This window comes from Bos indicus, chromosome 16, assembly GCF_029378745.1.
Source record: "Bos indicus isolate NIAB-ARS_2022 breed Sahiwal x Tharparkar chromosome 16, NIAB-ARS_B.indTharparkar_mat_pri_1.0, whole genome shotgun sequence".
Lineage (NCBI taxonomy): Eukaryota > Metazoa > Chordata > Mammalia > Artiodactyla > Bovidae > Bos > Bos indicus.
The window spans coordinates 56,590,797-56,611,303 of NC_091775.1; the positions used below are offsets into that span (position 1 = coordinate 56,590,797).

Genomic DNA, 20,507 nt, shown 5'->3' on the forward strand with positions numbered 1-20,507 from the left:
TTCCAGTGAGTTGGCTCTTCGCATTAGTTGGCCAAAGTACTGGAGCTTCAGCTTCAGCATCAGTCCTTCCAATGAATATTCAGGGTTGATTTCCTTTATGATTGACTGGTTTGATCTCCTTGCTGTCCACAGGACTCTCAAGAGTCTTCTCTAGCACCAAAGTTCGAAAGCATAAATTCTTCGGTGCCTTCTTGATGTTCCAATGCTCACATCCATATGTGATTACTAGAAAAATCATAACTATACAGACCTTTGTTGGCAAAGTGATGTCTTTGCTTTTTAATACACTGTCTAGGTTTGTCATAGCTTTCCTTCCAAGAAACAAGCATCTTATAATTTCATGGCTACAGTCACAATCTGCAGTGATTTTGGAGCCCAAGAAAATTAAGTCTGTCACTGTTTCCATTGTTTCCCCATCTATTTGCCATGAAGTGACAGGGGACCGGATGCCATGATCTTAGTTTTCTAATGTTGAGTTTTAAGCCAGCTTTTTCACTCTCCTCTTTCATCCTCATCAAGAGGCTTTTTAGTTCTTCACTTTCTGCTGTTAGGATGGTATCATCTGCATATCTCAGGTTATTGATATTTCTCCTGGCAATCTTGATTCCCACTTGTGACTCATCCAGCCTGGCATTTTGCATGATGTACACTGCGTATCAGTTAAATAAGCAGGGTGACAATATATATTACTGTAGCAAAGTATAGTTATAGGCATGTTTCTTATTAAAATGATGTTTGCAGTTTTACTATATTGTTATATATAAATTAGGGAGAAGTTTTATATTGTTTAAAATTAACTCAATTACAGTTTTGATGTTTTTTTAATACCTAGAGCTGTGCTGTCCAATACAATAGCCATTGGCCACATGTGGCTATTTAAATTTAAATTAATTGAAATTAAGTAAAATGTAAAATTCAGTTTTAAATGTTGAAAAACATTTCAGTTTCTCAGTAATCACACATGGCTAGCAACTACTTGATTGAATAGCAAAGATACAGAATATTTCTGTCACTCTCTTAGATAGCATTGGTCTACACTTTTGAGTATATGCTGTGTGTGGACTTGTTAGGATATGCACCTTGTATCAGGATTAGCTTCACTTTTGTTGTTTAGTCATTAAGTTGTGTCTGACTGTTTTGGGATCCCCTATGGTCTGTAGCCCACTAGGCTCCTCTATCCATGGGATTTTGTGGGCAAGAATACTCGAGTGAGTTGCCATTTTCTTCTCCAGGGAATCTTCCTGACCCGCGGATCAAACTCACATCTCCTGTGTTGGCAGGTAGATTCTTTACCACTGAGCCACCTGGGAAGCCAAGAGAGGATGGGAAATGTCTTTTAGCTGGGCAGCTGTGTGTTTCTTTGAGAGGACTTGCTGTTGTCAAGTTCCTCAGAAGAACCAATGACAAATTAGGTTTAATATTTAGAAATTAATTTAAATGAATAATTTTTCTATGAATAAAACTCATTTGTAGTGTCTTCTAAACCCTAGCAGGGCAATAAGAAGCAAATATTACTTCATTTAAGTGAGGCAGAGAGATCATTCAGACATCATAAATTTAATTAATCCCTATTGTGCCTATTTTTTATGTTCCTAGAGTTCAGTACTGAGCTTTTTTTTTTTTTTTAAAGTAATAGTTTATCAGATTATCTGGGAAATATTATTATTGAGTTAAGGCTTCAGTTGTGTGAGATTTTGCTCAGATATATAACCAGAACTGTCCAAATTAAACTTTTTTGAGGTTATTGAAATGAGCAAATTAATCAGAGATGATCATTTTCAGAAGAATAGTATTCTTCATTTTATAATTTAATATTTTCTAAGATTTTGTCTATGTTTGTTAATAGGTAGTATAATATACAGTTGATTTCACTGAAAAATGAAAAGTTGCCAGTAATATTTTCAATATTTATTGTTTTTCTTTATGTATTTTGTGCTGTTGGAATCAAATTTTTCTTTTTGCCTTTTTCTTAATTTTTCTTTGTTTCACTATTACTGGTGCTTTCAGTAATTCACTTTTTAAATGTCTATCTGCAGCATCAGGAAATTTAGAAAGAGTATGAGAAAATATCATAGTGAAGAGGGCACATTCAGCTGCCATTCTGCTTTTTGATCACTGGTTCTTGCATGACAGATCTTGGTCACCACTATTCTTGTCATTCCTTCGGGGCTAGTGTTGTTCCATGTCTCGTGGGGGATGTAGAAACAGACCAGAGTCATCTTAGAACATGCCGTAGGCTTGTGTTTTAAGTCAAATGTAGTTCCTTAGTGCTACCCAATTAAATATTTAATTGTATTCTTAAGGGCTTTTTTTGTTTTTGTTTTTAAACAGAGGCATTAAAAGACTACATTATCAGAAGGAGATAGACATAAAATAGCTATGAAATGGGCTTCCCTGGTGGCTCAGATGGTAAAGAATATGCCTGCAATACAGGAGACCTGGTTTTAGTCACTGGGTTGGGAGAAGGGCATGGCAACCCACTCCAGTATGCTTGCTTGGAAAATCCCCGTGGACAGAGGGGCCTGGCAGGCTACAGTCCATGAGGTCGCAAAGAGTCGGACACGACTGAGTGACTAAGCACTGCACAGCATATGGCTTGGTTTATGTCCAGTTTCATTGATTTCTTCCTCTCGGCATACTATGTACTACTGAACCTTTTACCTTGTCTTCTCAACCTTCTTTTTAAAAAGATTTTGCTGTTTGAAACTAGGTTTATCAAAAGAATCATTTACACTTGCACCAGCCCGCTTCTGTAAGAGCTGCAACCTGGCTCCTGCCACCAGCACTTGGCTGAATGCTCATTTGAAGTTCACCAATCATCCACTAATTAAAACTCCAGTGACTTCTCTGTCTTTGCATACCTTTATCTCTGCAACATTTTAATAATTTTTGACCATTCTCTCCTTGGAATTTTCCGTTCCCATTGCATCCCATTGAGTGCTCTTCACTCCATCCTATTGAGACTTGTTACATATGTCTTTCTTTTTCTTTTTTTAAAATCTTCCTCCTATTTAGTCATACAAAGCCACCATCTGAAATAGCCCCCATTCTCCTCTCTACCTGTTCCATGGATCTTACCTATGCTTTAAGACCTACTTTATATTTCATTCTCCCTTAAGCTTTTAAAAGTGTTCTTTCTCATTTCTGTAGTCACCTAGTTACTACTTAGAGTACTCTTAGGATGCATTTTTTCCCTTGACAGTGTGATATTTGTGTGTGTACACATTTTTAAATCTACCCTAGCAGATAAAGATCACAGAAGTATAAAGGCCACCACTGCAACTTCCTCAATGTTGTGTTAAATATTCATTGAGTGTGCTGTGGTAGGCAGAGTAATGACTCCCCAGTCATTCCAAATTCCCAGAACCTCTGAATATGTTGGGTTACATGGCAAAGGAGAGTTAAGATAACAAGTGAAATTAAAGTTGCAATCAGTTAACTTTAAAATACAGAGCGATTATCCTGGATTATACTAGTGGGCTCAGTATAATCATAAGAGTCCTTAAAAATGCAAAAGGGAGGCAGAAAAGAGATTTAGAGTGATGCAGACTTGATTAACCCTTAATTTAAAGATGGAGGAAGAGAGCCAAAAGCAAGGGATGTGAATGGCCCTTTAAAAATCAGGAAAACAGATTTCTCCTCTTGGAGACTCCAGCAGGAATTCAGTCCTGTCAGCCCTTGATTTCATCCCAGGGAGATCTGTGTCAGATTTACCTACTGAACTGTAAGATGTACATATTATGAAAATTCAGAGGCAGTGGGATAAGAAAAATGGGAAAATAAGTAAAACAGTTATTTGAAGACTTAATTCCTTCTCAGAGAGTTTATCAATTTGACAATAATTACTTTTTGATTGTTTTTCAAAGGAATTGTGTATAAGGTCATCCTAAGATAAAGAGCCCTTATATGGAGTATTGATTTCCTTTTATTTGGGCTTTATAATTTGAAAAAGATAACAGACCCTTGCCCTTTGAATGGGGCAGCTGATAATAGAAGCTGTAAAATGACAAAACTAAAACAACTTAGTAATAAATTTGATGTCCTTTGTTGAAGGGAAAACGATCCATGCGCTGGGAGAGTACAGTGTCTTACAAACAGTAGATCTTTGTTCTGGAAGGATTTGGGGCAAAAGCAAGTTTTACAGAGCATTAGAAGAGGCAAGTCAGAAATAGGGCATGATTGACCAAGAGGTCAGGGACTTCCTTATTAGGCAAGCAGGTCCTAGTTTCTAGGGTAGGGTAAGTTAGCTAAAGCTGAGTTGGCGGATTGCAATTAGTGTATGTTAGATTTCCTTGACAGTGAGGTGTTTGCTGTATGTGTAGGCTGACGTAAGTTTAGACATGTGATGAAGACTGGGCCAATGGGTGGCCTCCATTTTGAGGGTCCTGATATATGCATTAACTTTGTCAGAGTTCAGTAAATTTTAATTGAATGAATGACTAAGTAGAATTGAGGAGTGAAGGAGAATGTTTTCATTCATTTACCTGAGAAGTGAATTAAGTACTTTCCGTTTCTCAAATGCCCTGCCTTCTACCTCCCTACCCTACCCTGTGCCTCTCCTCTCTTATATAGATAATTTTTCCTTTATTGGAGCCTTCTTCCTCTTTCCCTTTGAATAAGTCCTAGTGACCCTTAAAGTCCTACTCTACATGTGAAAACTTTTTAGGAAGGGTCCTAAATTCCTTCACCACTGTTTACCCCTCCTGCTCTTCCATACTGGTCAGGTGTTGGGCAGATGAACCTGCTCTGCGGCCCCACTGCATCTTGTACTTCCAACTTAGCCTTAATTCATTGCAATATTATTACCCATTTAATTCTTTCTCATTGTCATTGTCAGAGACTGTCTTTTTTTTTTTTCTTCTCACTGTTGAATTCCCAGAGCCTGGCATAATGTGTATTTAAGACATATTTATTGAATGACATTTTTTCACAAATATAGTAACAATCTCAAATGTGCCCAAAATAGCACACATGATTAAATAAGTGTATAAAGTATCATTTTCAAGTTTATTTACTTATCTGTTGAAGTTCATAACCCACTGAACATTAAACTTAATAATAATTTTATAGGCAGAATGCAGTCTATAGCAATAAAATCTACTTTTATTTTTAAATATGACATTGAAATCTATTCAGACTTCAGACTTGACATTTAATCTCAAAGCCTAATCTATTTCATCTTTATATTTGAATTTAAGTATTTCTTGGAAGTTACCATTTTGCACTTAGTCATTCTTTTTTAAGAAATAATTTTATTTTTCTGTGACTTTTTCCCACTGGAGTCTAGCATTTTTAAGAGCATGTATTTAGAATATTGTTTGTGTATAAGAGTTTTTAGAGAAAAAATGGCATTGATCTGTTTCTTGCCTTTTGAAAATAATACTCTGATGGAGGCTTGGAAGGGTTTAGGTCAAATTAAGTGGACTTATGTCTGCTGATGCTCTCCTGCAGATAAAGCCATAGCCACCTTCAGCTGGGTTGCTTTTGTGTTGATGTACTGTTTTTCCCTTGGGCCAGTGGATGCTATTCTTGTAAGATAAGAATGTGATAGGAAAGGAAATTCGCTCTGTGTTGTTCCTATTTAAAGCACTGTGGAACTGGCTGGTAGACTGTGACACAGTTCATTTAATCTTCTGTTGAAGTATTATTATTGTTGTTTTCCTGGAGGAAAAAGTACCTCTGAGATAATTTCTACCAAGTAGTTATAATTTGCAAGAGATTGTATGGTTTTTTTGCGTGATATGAAATGATTCTGTAGAGATTTGGGCTTGTTTGTATAAGGTTTTAGAATCTTAACCTCTCGATTGTTTCAATTCCAGTTTAGATGATTAAAGTTAATAAAGCTAATTTTTCCCTCTGTTTTCCCTTAAAATTTCCCTCTGAAATTTTAAGTTGGCCATTAGAAAGAATTGCTAGCAGCCAAAATCTTTGGTCTTTTACTATGCCATTTTAAACTACTGTTAGAAGGTATGCGTTGCCAGAGGAAGTTGCTTACTTCTCCGAAGCCCATGGGACTCTCCAGCATGAGTTGTAAGGTTGTGGTGAGTGTTTGCCCGAGTCTTTGAAACGCAGTCTTTCCACCCTGTGAGTGTTTGGTAGAAACTGGTTTCCCTCTGAAATGTATGCCATGAAATGTCATCATTCCAGTTTACCTACTTTCAATGTCGCAAACTCATGGGATGGAAATGTGAAAATTGGCCTAGTTCCCAGGGCGATGTGAAGAATCTTTTGGGGCTATTAAAAGTATATCTTTGTTCCAAGTATTCCCTTGTTCCTGTCCTTCCAGGCCTTCCCCCATCAGTCCATGGAACTATTTACATGCATTGTTTATTTCAGGATGAGGGTAGATGCAGCCTCAAATAAAGGAATCATTTGCTCAGCTTTGAGTTTTATTTTCAATAAATTATTTTCTTAATGTGAAATACATGTATAATAGCAAAATCCAAAAGGTACAAAAGGATATAAGTTTATATAAATCTTTTTCCCCTACTTTCTCCCTAATTGGCCTCCACCGTTTCTCTCCCATTCAGTTTTGTGTACACAAAAGATACATAGTTTACACTCTTGTACACCTAGATTTTTTCACATGATATCTCTTGCTGCAGTTCCATATTAGTATGCATGAAACTACTTCATTCTTACCAGCTATAGTAGCCATATCCAACTGGTAGACAGTTCAATTCCTAATCTTATGCTTTTACAAATAATGCTACAGTGAATAATTCTGACCATACATCATTTTACATACATATCAGTTTATCAGTATGATAAATTCTTAGGATAATTACTGGATCAAAGTCCAATATTTTAAGTTTTAAATTAATTTTTGTATCTGTACCAAGTTAGGATATTCTGGATTTTATGAGAGAAATAACGATGTTAAATTCTAGAAACTCTAGTGTATAAAGAGCAAAATTTGAAAATGTATACATAATTTAGCTATAAGCATATATGTATACACATATATATGGTATATAAAGGATTTAGGATGATGTATTTGTAGAAGGAAATGGCATCCCACTCCAGTATTCTTGTCTGGAGAATCCCATGGGCAGAGGAGCCTGGTGGGGTCCATGGGGTCACCAGAGAGTCGGACACGACTGAGTGATTAAACAACAAAATAGGCAATTTCTGCCAGACCAGAAGAAGAAATCTTTTCCAGGGCTGAGAAGAGCCATAGTGTATTCATTCCCCTACCTACCTTTTCAGAGGCTGAAAGTCACAGTAGAAGATCTGGAGATATGATGATGATGATGACGATGATGAGAATAATCTGTTGTCTTCAGGAGAGAATCTAAGAACAGCAAGATTGCCTGAAAAAACTGACTCTCTAGTGATAGAGAAATTCTAAGAGTGCTGGTCAGCTGGCCAAAGCCTTTAAACAGAAAGCCTGGATGCTGCAGAGTATCTGGACCTCAAAACCAGAGGGTCTCAAGCCCATAGGCTATAGCAGTATTCAAGGATGTAAACCAAAAATCAGCCAGATCTCACTAGACACAAGCATAGGACACACAGTGATTGGGTAGAATGGCAGATGTCTAAGGGGAAGCCAGTCAGTTGCCTGAGCTACATACAGCACGTGAATTACCATGCCATAAGACAATTCAATCTCCTCCTTTTAACTAGCTGCCATCCCAAGAAAGAAAAGAGGGTTGGGGAAATTCCTTAAAGAGGTTGAACTTGTAATTGAATGACACAAGAAAGTTAAGGAACGTCTAAGTGGAATTTGAAGTTAGAGTTCACCCTCAACCAAGGACGTTGCATTGGGTCACTCCTTGCATTTTTGTCTTCAGCCCTTCCTTCATAACACCACTGTACATTATGTAAATTGTTTGTCTTCCTGTGCTCCCTTCCTCCTACCCCTTTGATCCATTGGTTTTCTGGGCTCTCTGTGTTGTATGAATTCTCTTTCCCTCCTTTTATAACCTGGAGGCTCCCTGGTGCACTGCTTTCTGGTTCTCTGAGCCTGTTTTTTATGCACCCTCCCCCTCTTGCCCTTTTGTCATTGGCAGCTTCTTGCAGACTCCCTTGCTCTTTTTTCTCTCTCTTCCAGTCCGACAAAGACTGCTTATAAAGATCAGCAGCCTTGTCATTTGAACAGAAGATTCCAAGAACCCTCTGTAGGTTGGCTGTTGATTTGCTTGACTGAAAAAACTAATTAGCCACTTCATCTCTGGTTGATCTCTATTAATGTCAGAGAGTTGCACATTACATTATCAGTGAAAGTGAAGTCGCTCAGTCGTGTCTGACTCTTTTGCCCACCCCATGGACTGTAGCCTACCAGGCTCCACTGTCCATGGGATTTTCTAGACAATAGTACTGGAGTGGATTGCCATTTCCTTCTCCAGGGGATCTTCCCGACCCAGGGATGGAACCCAGGTCTCCCGCATTGTAGACAGACACTTTACCGTCTGAGCCACCAGGGAAGTCATCTCTGGCCTATACATTAATTTCATTTCTGATATCTGTCTCAGAGGCTGTAACTACACAGTGGTCATTGCAGTATCTCCCAGAAGGGAAAATAAAGTCCCTGAAAGCACGTTACCTTATAGGCTTGATTTATTTCAAGGGCCTGTAAGTTTTATGGATAAGTTACTCTTATCACATTTGGAAAGCTAGTTTTATATTTTTATTCCTTACCTTTAAAGTTCTAAACCATGCTTAGAAAAGATGGCATAATTTAGCCCATTTTGTTTATTTAGCTTTGAACTAATTAATTTGTATTCTTTGTTTTGTATTGAAATATGGTAATTGAGCAAGTGAGAGTATAATGATTCAGCTAAGAAAGGGTGAGGTTATGTATGAATTTACATAGAAACCTATTTATAGGAATATGTGTACTTTAAGGGCTTACCTGGTAGCTCAGATGGTAAAGAATCTGCTTGCAGTTTGGGAGACCTGGGTTTGATTCCTGGGTTGAGAAGATCCCATGGAGAAGGGAATGGCAACCCACTCCCGTATTCTTGCCCGGAGAATCCCATGGACAGAAGAGCCTGGTGGACTACACTCTATGGGGCCACAAAGAGTCAGACACAACTCAGTGACTTTAACTTCACATGTAATAGTCACATGATGTTGGTTGGGTATATTCGTTTATAAAGAGAGCTTATTTAAATCAAATATATTTTATAATCTTTCTTTTAATAATTTCCTGATATCATGGTATAGACTCTAGTAAATCTGATCAGTAGGTCAAGATTAATTGATCCTATAGATATGAGGAATAAGCATTTTAACAGAAACAAAATTTTAATTGTGACTATTTAGAATTGGTTTCTCCTCATAGAGACTAAGAATTGGCTCTTTGATCTCTATTATCTAATCCCAGACCATGAAATAAATTTGATATAATGTTTTTAATTGATGTCTATATATTTTATCACTTCAAGAAACCTCTCTTTCCAGAGGAACAATCTCCAAGTCAATATGAGTTGATGATGTGCTATAGACTTTTATTGCAACAAGAGTGTTTCTTTATATTCTGAATTCCTTTTGGGCAGTATTAGGAATTCGTAAATGGAATGTGTTTTCTACACATTAATAAGTTGTAATTATTCACTCAGAGATGTTTTTCTTTCAATCTTATGAAAGGCCCAAATATCACAATACAACATGCACAGTAGAACTGGGAAAAAATTAAAAATGAGTTCCTTTATGCAAGATCAATTATCACATATACCACATTATGATCCAGGAAATGGCTTAGATTAGAATGTAGTTCATATATTCTTGATGAAATCTTACAGCACATAGAAACTCAAGTTTAAAACACCTGGTTATATTTTCATGGGAATCAATATTAAAAAGGAATAACATAGTATAATAATTATAATCATCAAAGGTTTTAAAATTAGCGTACGCAGTTGGTATGACTTAGAACATTCAGGGATGCTAGAGGTATATATAAGAAAGAGTACCATGTGAGTGATTGCTTTGTTAGTTATTTGTATGAGGTCAGTTGTTGTTCAGTCGCTAAAGTCAGGTCCAACTCTTTGCAACCCCATGAACTGCAGAACGCCAGGCTTCCCTGTCCTTCAGTGTCTCCTGGGAGTTTGCTCAAACTCATGTCCATAGAGTCAGTGATGCCATGCACCCCCTTCTCCTCTTGCCCTCAGTCTTTCCCAGCAACAGGGCCTTTTGCAGTGAGTTGGCTCTTCACATCAGGTGGCCAAAGTTTTGGAGCATCAGATCTTCCAGTGAATATTCAGGGTTGATTTCCTTTAGAATTGACTGGTTTCATCTCCTTGCTGTCCAAGGGACTCTCAAGAGTCTTCTCCAACACCACTGTTTGAAAACATCAGTTCTTTGGGGCTCAGCCTCCCTTATGGTCAGTACTTACATAATTGTAAGTGGTGAGATTATTTTCTCTTACATAGAATTAGAAAGCTTATAGGTACCGAGATACGTGTATTCTTTTGTGGGTTTTGGCATCAAACATACTTTGGCTTGAGAGTTCCAGCTTCAGTCACCGTGACTTTGGGCTACCACTCTGCGTCTTAGTGTCTTTGGCTCTAACGGCAGTAATTACTTCATCTAATTCTTGTGAAGATGAAATGATAATGTTTACATGAAGAGTTTAACACAGTGCCTGGCACATACTGAGACTCAGTAAATGGTAGCTGCTCCTAGCAGTAGGGGGCAGCAGTTACAGTTTGGTTTAGTATAAGAAAATAAAAGCTGAAACATGTATTACCCGTCAGTTTCTTGGCTTTCTCTGTCTTTTAAATCTCTGTTCCTAAAACTTTTTTAAAGTTTATATATTTAATACAAAATTTTAGACCCTTATAACTTCTATTCTGTTTAGAGTTACAGTCATATAATTACAAAATTTTGTAGCTGGAAGGAAGTTTTAGGATCTTTTAGTCCAAACCTCTTAATTTTACAAGTGAGAAAATGATGTCCAGAGAGGTTAAGTGATTTACCCAGTGTAAACAGCTTGTGGTAAGTTTCCTTATAAGTGGAACAGTGTTCATTTTACTGTTACTTCCTGATGCTTATGTACCATTCAGTTCAGGTATTAGTGGGTTCTGTTACTATGGCTGACTCATTTGAACCCTTACTGTGTACTGAATACTATACTAAATGCCCAGATACAAAGATGAGGAATATAGAATTCCTAATATGCAAACATTCATAGAGAAAGGAACTGATAGACAGTCAGGACAAGGTGGTAAGTATTATGAAAGTGAGGTGCCGTAAGTGCACTTAAAGAGGAAGGAGAGAAACTAAGGTGCATGAAGTACCTGTGGGACAGGTAGCTCACATGCATTGTCACTTAATGATCACCATAACCTTCTGATGGGGGTATTACTATCCATAGTTTTGTTTCTTGGCAAAGTTCAGTCTCTGGTTGAGAAGGAGCTAGGAGGTACAATAGCTCTGAATCCCAGTGAAAAAACTCAGTGTTAATCAAGACTTGGGACTTCTATAAAAGATTTGCTCAGTATGGTGTCGTGGTTAAATGGGAGTGATGAATCTTTGTGATGTCACATTTTTTATTTGCAGCTAAAATTAAATACCAAGTTGCTTTTTCCTAATTTGTTTTCTATAAGCCTGTTGCCATAATTGAATGGAGGACATGCCTGACTTCTTAGAAGAGCAACTTTGGGAAAGACACAGAAGCTTCTGTGTCCTTTTGGGATTCTACATTTTCTAAACTGCTTGGTCTTTTCACCTTATTACTTATTTTTTCTCCATATACCTCCATTAAAATTTTTTTAGTTGCTCTTTGGATGGGTACATAAGGCACTATGAGAAGATTTAGTTATTCAGTGACAATTGTAAGTAGTCATTATTGTTGATTATTTACAATAAAAACTTTGGGGAGAGCAACTATATACTAACAATTAGCATACTTACTTAAAGTATTTCTATTGCATAATAATTTCTTTTTTGTAGGTGTTTCTAAAATATGTGGTTGCTCTGATTTCCAAGAAGATTTTCAGCAGCGAAAAAAACACATCGATTTGGAAAATATTTATTATATATGCCCCCTTTTTGAGGAGCATACCATTTGGAATTCTTAGAATATCTATTAATTTTTTCTTAACTTAATTTTGAGCAATAATGGAGCAGTTTAGAAAATATTCTAAGTTTTTCTTAATCTAAAATTCTGCTGTTTCACTGGAACACTGATTACCTTTGAATACTATTAATTGATATAAAGATGTGTTTCATGTACAGAAACTGAAAATTATAAGTAGAAAATTATGTTGGTAAAAATGTGCCTCAAAACTTTCTACTCTTCATAATTATTGAAATGTAATTTCAAATAAGTTTCATCATACAGTGAACTTTTTATAAATGAGGTACATAGAAAAGTTCATGTAGTTAATATAAGCAGCTAAAATGCCAGACAGAATATTAGCAACTGGGCTTACACAGTGAGGAAATTGAAGGATTCCTCTCTGGGGAAACTGACTTTTCCAAAGAAAAGTCTCCTAAAGAACGGACCAGCTGCCTGGTCCATCTCAGTGCCACGTGCATATTGCATCGCTCACTAACAGCTGTTATAAGCCGTGGGGTTGGTTGAGGGGTGCACATACTATTTAGATGTGTGTATGTAAATATAGGAAGAACTAGCTCAAAGAATTGAAAATGATTTCCTCAGGAGAATAAAATGGGACAAAACACTGCAGATTTTCACTTTATCCTAAGGGTACTATTTTAAAATGATGTACATTCATTGCTTTGATAAAAAGTTTAAAAACATAGTGGTCAGAATTATGTTTGTTGATAATAGTGTTGCCATGTTATACTGGTGCTTCCATTGTATTACTAAAGATATGCTGAATTCACATACTTAAACAAAAGGCACTGTTGTTTAGTTGCTAAGTCATGTCTGACTTTTGTGACGCTATGAACTATAGCTTGCCAGGCTCCTCTTTCCCAGGCAAGAATACTGGAGTGGGTAGCCATTTCCTTCTCCAGGGTATCTTCCTGACCCAGGGATCAAACTCGTGTCTCCTGCATTGGGAGGCAGATTCTTTATTACTGAGCCACCAGGGAAGTCCCAAACAAAAGGCATACCATGGGAAATATTAATCTGTAAACACAAAAGTTATGAGTACCTTCTAGCATTCTTTTCTACCACTTTTTATTATCTGTTTTTAGGGGTCAACTGTAGTAGGTAATTGATACTGATAGATTATTTTCATCTCTTACTTTAATGTTATCTTACTTTAATGTTATTTGTAGTTTCAAAACTTCTATGCAGCAACTTCTTTATACTATAGCTAGAATCAAGAAGTTGAAACAAAGAAGAAAAGAAAACCAAAAACCAAACCCAAACTGATTTACTCTCATAGCACATTCTTGTGGGGGTGGTGATAGTAAAGAACAAAACAAACAAACAAAAAAGCACTTGAGGGGAAACATATGCAAGAGTTGCAGTAGCCTTGATGATCCATAGTCTAGTGAATGGGTTCGAATTGGATCAGATGAGTAAACACTGTAACCTAATGGTAGATACTAAGATGTCTCTGAATTCTGTTTTACTGTTAGGTATCTTTAATATACCATATTTTGTACTCACCAAATAGAGCCATTGCTCGTGTAGTTAGAGATTCTTTAAAGGCAGAAACCACACTTTATTCAGTAGCTGTATTCTTTACAACATAGTGATGCCAATAAAGGCATGCTCTATCTTGAATGAATTTTCACTGCTTATGAAATAGTATGTTGTATCTGCATTTCAAAAGAATTTTAAAGTTGTAAGTACATTAAAATTTTTATGAATATTATGACATCTTGAATAAATAACATTTCTTTTTCCTGATTCATTTTGTACATTTGTGCTAGTGACAATAAGGATTCTGCCATTTTCCACTCTGTTGGAAGAGGAGCCCATATCTTCCCCACACCACACCAGCTATATGTTCCTATAAAACAAGGCCCAGGATCCCCTATCTACTATTTTTTCCCTAAATTTCACCACCCTGGCAGAAAATATTTTTACAGTTTTCTGCAGAGCTTTCAATGTGCCTTGAAATATATTTCAGTTCAGTTCAGTTCAGTCACTCAGTTGTGTCTGACTCTTTGAAACCCCATGGACTGCAGCACGCCAGGCCTCCCTGTCCATCACCAACTCCCGGAATTTACTCAAACTCATGTCCATTGAGTCATTGATGCCATCCAACCATCTCATCCTCTGTTGTCCCCTTCTCCTCTGGCCTTCAGTCCTTCCCAGCATCAGGGTGTTTTCCAGTGAGTCAGTTCTTTGCATCAGGTGGCCAAAGTAATGAGTTTCAGCTTCAACATCAGTCCTTCCAATGAATATTCAGGACTAATTTCCTTTAGGATGGACTGGTTGGATCTCCTTGCAGTCCAAGGGACTCTCAAGAGTCTTCTCCAACTCCACAGTTCAAAATTATCGATTCTTCAGTGCTCAGCTTTCTTTATAGTCTAACTCTCACGTCTACACATGACTACTGGAAAAAGCATAGCTTTGACTAGACAGACCTTTGTTGGCAAAGTAATGTCTCTGCTTTAGAATATGTTATCTAGGTTGGTCATAACTTTCCTTCCAAGGAGCAAGTGTCTTCTAATTTCATGGCTGCAGTCACCATCTGCAGTGATTTTGGAGCCCAGAAAAATAAAGTCCATCACTGTTTCCACTGTTTCCCCATCTATATATTTAGTAAATCTTTTATGTACTTTTGTTTCACAGTCCTTTGCTTTTTCTCTGAATCAATACAATTATGCCCTTTACTTTGCTATTGAATCTCAAGGTTATTTTCTTAATATAGTTTTTCATCTTTTCTGCAATGTTCTCGGAAGAATCTTGATTGCTTTTTAGCTAAATGGTACCATAACCAGAGAAAAAGTGGTTAAGATCCGATGACATATGATGAATTGGCATGTCATTTGCAATTGTGTATTTGACCCAACTGTCTCTTTGAGGGAGATGTTCTCTCCTGGGAGGGCTAGAGAAATTGTTACAGCTTCATTCTTCAGAAAAGTTGTTCATAGGAATGTGTCTGTGAGAAAAATCTAGTCTGAGTATTTCTCAAGGAAATGATTGTCCTCTCTGAACAAATGTCACATATTTTTATATGAAGATATACTTTCTTCTCACCCTAGAAATAATGTTATTAAGCACATTATATGAGTCTGAAGAGCTGTGACTGACACACAACAGTGCCTGTTTTATTGCTTCAGTGTAACACACATGCGCTGCTTAGTTGTGTTCATTTCGTTAGGAATGAACAAAGAGCACATTTGTGTTTAAATCGGAGTGCTATAGTGTTATACCATCTTTTAAGAACTACTGGCAAATTTTAAATGTTCAAAGCACTATATAAATAGGGGTGAGGAGAGTCTATTCAAGGCAAGGTAATTAGAACATCTTTGGCTAGTAAATCTCTGAGTAAAAATAGCTAGTCTCAGATAGTGTTGAAAAAAGATAATTAAAGCTTGAAGAATAATGATGAAAACCTTTTGCTTGGATACTCTTTCTTTATTTTAGGTTTAATGCCTTGCATTCAAAATGGTGAACCCTACCTAGAAAATCTCTATGTAATCAAAACTGGCCCAGTGGGTACTACAGAGTAAGATAAATTATAATACCTTATATCATATCCCTGCTGAAGGAGGGAAATGCATGTGGCTCAGTAACGTTAACAGCTTATATAAATTAAGAGCATTCATCTTGCCCCTCTTTTGTCATATTTCAACTCTGTATATGATGGTATATATGATCCCCTAACCCCTACTTCCTCCTGCTTCATCCTTTTTCCTCAGGTAATGTACAAGAATGCATTAATTTTTTAATGCTCTTAACTCCCTGACAAAGAATTTATCACCCCTTTTTCTCAAACCTTAAACACATTCATCTTTCAGTCAGTCTTTCCACCACCCCCTACCCCTGTAATCCATTCCTTTGAAGTACTTCATATTTCTACTTTTGAACCCATTGCAATGATCCCCAAATATATATTTCTGGACTCTAGAAGCTATGTTGCCAGGATATCTATACTCGAAGTATAGTGACATCTCAAATTAAGTGTCTTAAAAGTCAAGAGTCATTCTCTATTCTCTCTAACCCTCTACCCTCTGCTACACACAGTGTTCATTGTCTCACTTCATGGCATGGTTAGTCATGCTTGACAACTTTTAAAGTTTTTTATATTCAGTGAGACACATGTCCACTCTACTTACATAACTGACCTCACCTAATTTATTTCCTCCATTCTATTTTTTCTACCCATTGCCAAGGTTAAGGTCCATACATCTTCTTACTGAGAAAGTAGCAATTGTTGCTATTGGTTTTCACATCCTTTCCTCCTCCCCAACTTAAGTCCATTCTATCCACCGTTCATAGCTCTGGTCTTCCTTAAGCCCTCACTTGATAATGCCATTACGCTGTTTAAAAATTTCCCCTGGGTTTTTTTTTAATTAATTTATTTTAATTGGAGGCTAATTACTTTACAATATTGTATTGGTTTTGCCATACATCAACATGAATCTGCCACAGGTATACACGTGTTCCCAATCCTGAACCACACTCCCACCTCCCTCCCCATACCATCCCTCCGGGTCATCCCAGTGCACCAGCCCCAAGCATCCAGTATCATGCATCGAACCTGGACTGGTGATTCGTTTCTTATATGATATTTTACATGTTTCAATATCATTCTCCCAAATCATTCCACCCTCTCCCTCTCCCAAAGAGTCCAAAAGACTGTTCTTTACATCTGTGTCTTTTTTGCTGTCTTACATACAGGGTTTTTCAGATCAGATCAGTCGCTCAGTCGTGTCCGACTCTTTGCGACCCCATGAGTCGCAGCACGCCAGGCCTCCTTGTCCATCACCAACTCCCGGAGTTCACCCAGACTCACGTCCATCGAGTCAGTGATGCCATCCAGCCATCTCATTCTCTGCCATCCCCTTCTCCTCTTGCCCCCAATCCTTGCCAGCATCAGAGTCTTTTCCAGTGAGTCAACTCTTCGTGTGAGGTGGCCAAAGTACTGGAGTTTCAGCTTTAGCATCATTCCTTCCAAAGAAATCCAGGGCTGATCTCCTTCAGAATGGACTGGTTGAATCTCCTTGCAGTCCAAGGGACTCTCAAGAGTCTTCTCCAACACCACAGTTCAAAAGCATCAATTCTTGGGCACTTAGCCTTCTTCACAGTCCAACTCTCACATCCATACATGACCACAGGAAAAACCATAGCCTTGACTAGACGAACCTTTGTTGGCAGAGTAATGTCTCTGCTTTTGAATATGCTATCTAGGTTGGTCATAACTTTCCTTCCAACTGCATCTTAAATATAACCTAAGATGATAATTTTCAACTTCACTTGCAAAACCTATCTCAATCTAGTTTTTTAACCTCTTTTTCCACATGTCAAACACAATGAAGTTTTTCCCTCAAATATTTTATATTCTTTTCCACTCCTGTGTCTTTTCATATCATTATGTATGCTTCATGAGTGCAGTGATTTTCTTTGCAGCTGTTTTATTCACAGTTCTGTCCTCAGCTCCTAAGACAATGCCTGGCACATAGGAGGTACTCAGTAAATATTGATTGAATGAATAGGCAAATGAATGAAAGGAGGAATTGGGAGATACCTTTCATGGGATTTAGCTATTCTTTTCTGAATTTGCAGAGATTCTGAGTAAAAGTCCTATATTGTTTCAGTGAATTCCCTTTGCCTATGCTAACTTAAGTGGATCATGTTCCTTCTAATCAAACGATCCTTGACCAAGACAGCATAATAAAGTTAGGAAACACTATTTCAGAATTTGGATAAAGAAACTTGGTTTGGAGACCTCAGGACTCCTGTGGCTCTTCTCACCTTTGCCTTCACAAAGTATAAACAGACAAAATTTTACCCCCAAGGTCAGGTATCCCACAATCCAAGTTTGTGTTGAAAGAGGAAACACCTGCATTTCAGTGAAACTACTCATTGAATGGATGCAGGGTTTCCCCATGACTCTATATGCCATGTTTTGTTTACATGAGAACAAAGAAATTTGTCATGTATTAATTATAAAGCTTACCATAGCTCAACAGACTATTCTGTTAGGATGCTAATTCAGGAGATTAATTAGTTGATTTTCAAAGTACACTAAATTGGTTGATGGTCAAACCACAATAGAAACAATACCATGTATCAGTATCCACAGATTTTCTTTCTTATTAAATGACCGAAACTTTAGGCAGAAGGAGGAGCAGAATCTTAGTGAAAATGTTTTGTCAAAACTTTGAAGTTTTAACTAGTAATCATGACTTCAGGGACTCCACATTCCTAACCTGTTGTAGAATTCTTATTTGGATAAAAACTTAGAGCATCACTTAGAGGCACACAGCACACAAAAGTCAGCCACATGGTTTTGGTTGTATGCAGGGATGGGAGAGAAAGGGACCACATGGATTTCAAGCACAAAGTCAACAGAGTTATAATGTAAAGAAAGCTACAGATTAAAGGAGAATGAAACCTGTTTCCTTACCAGCAAAACACTGAGGCAGTGGTGCATGTTTTCAGTGAAAATAGTTTATGACTAATTTTCCTTAGTCATAAAAGAATCCAGGAGGCTCACATGTGATGCTACATGTGTACAGTTGAAGTAAGCCTGCTCTTAAAAGCACAAATGTAGAACACTGGAACTAAAATAAATTAAGCCATAATTTCCACCTAAGAAAAATTAGAATTTCATGCTTTTTTTTTTTCATGGTTCCTGGAATAATTTTAGATACACTGAGCATGCATCCTTCCATTTGATTATATGTTCTGACTCTCCATCAAGTTCCCTGGTTAATTTCTCTCCTCCTGGACTTTTCAATAGCATGTGGCTTATTTACACAACTAATCATGTTGTGAAGTATATTACAATGTTTTTTAATGAACAGTAAGCCAATATTAATTTTAATAAGAACAAAGGATTTCTCCATGTGTTTATTCATAGCACAAGTATGTTCTTGAGAAGATGAACCTTAACCATTTGGGACAAATATTTCTTGCCTAGTACTCTAGTCGTGGTAATAGCTAGTAGCTGGCATTTTTCTTGGAGACAGCAGTAATGGTAGTAGTATCACTTTCACTTCTTCCATTCTAGTTACTGCTTTCTAGCAAACCTGTTCTGTATTTTCTAACTACCACTGCATGTAACTTTTGAAATGTATGATAGTACATATTCTAGCCCATTTTACTCTAATGTGCAAGACAGAGAATAGAGATATAGAAGTCCATGCTTAAGACTGTACTAGATTTTACATTATACTCTAAAACATTTGCTTGGAAGCAAATGGGACAACTGAAACTTATTTTATATATATATATAAATAAATAAGGGCTTTCCTGGTGTCTTAGATGGTAAAAAGCATCTGCCTACAGTGTAGTAGACCTGGGTTTGATCCCTGGGTCAGAAAATTCCCCTGGAAAAGGGAAAGGCTACCCACTCCAGTATTCTTGCCTGGAGAATTCCATGGACAGAGGAGGCTACAGTTCATGGGGTCACATCGAGTCAGACATGACTGAGCTACTGACACACACCATGTATAAAAATCATGTTTCAGAGCATAATGACCACACTGTAAGCCTCCAGTTTTTCTCTAACCCTCTCTCAATTTGCCTCTTGTAGCAGACCAGGAATTCAAAATGAGGTAGCCAGGTAAATTAGAATCTTTGTATGACTCACCTGGTGAACTGGAGAGGCCTCTGTGACAGTGGCGCTAATGTACTCTTTTCTGGAGCCCACATTGCTGAAGACATTGCTTTAGGGTAGATTGTGCTGCTCAGAGAATCAGATCAGATCAGTCGCTCAGTCATGTCCGACTCTGCGACCCCGGGAATCGCAGCATGCCAGGCCTCCCTGTCCATCACCAACTCCCGGAGTTCACTCAGACTCATGTCCATCGAGTCAGTGATGCCATCCAGCCATCTCATCCTCTGTCATCCCCTTCTTCTCTTGCCCCCAATCCCTGCCAGCATCAGAGTCTTTTCCAATGAGTCAACTCTTCGCGTGAGGTGGCCAAAGTACTGGAGTTTCAGCTTTAGCATCATTCCTTCCAAAGAAATCCCAGGGCTGATCTCCTAATATTTAAACATGTACATGTATAAAATGTATTATTCAGGATGGTTATGTTTTAAGTCAGAGGTGTATGTAGTACTAGTTTTCTTGATCCTGCTAACATTCTGCACCTATAGTGACATTATTGTTGAATCGCTCAATCATGCTTGACTCTTTTGGAACCCAAAATTTCCAGGCAAGAATACTGGAATGAGTTGCCATTTCCTTCTCCAGGGGATCTTCCTGACCCAAGGATCAAACCCACTTCTGCTCTGCAGGCAAATTCTTTACTGCTAAGCCAGAGGGGAAGTGTAGTGGCATTAAGGCAGTGGAATTAAGTCTCCCTGATAGTCACAGTCCTCCTTGAGAATGACTTCTGTCATAGCACTGCTAGAGAGTCATGCAAATACCTTAAAGGAAGGTCGTGACAGATGTTAATATTATAATCAAACTATCCTTTCATTTCCATTTTAATAGTTCATATAAGGCCCAGAT

At 37.6% G+C, this 20,507-nt stretch overlaps 2 protein-coding genes across 4 annotated transcripts in view; both read left to right on the forward strand.

The window, feature by feature from the left end:
* Positions 1-20,507, forward strand: part of RABGAP1L (RAB GTPase activating protein 1 like) — a 739,452-nt gene that overhangs the window by 304,197 nt on the left and 414,748 nt on the right. The gene's annotated exons all lie outside the window — the stretch shown is intronic.
* Positions 1-20,507, forward strand: part of GPR52 (G protein-coupled receptor 52) — a 111,665-nt gene that overhangs the window by 47,016 nt on the left and 44,142 nt on the right. Inside the window, exon 2 of the mRNA XM_070768916.1 lies at positions 1-20,507. This exon is cut by the window's left edge and continues 39,567 nt beyond it; it is cut by the window's right edge and continues 44,142 nt beyond it. The gene's annotated coding sequence lies outside the window, so the exon portion shown is untranslated.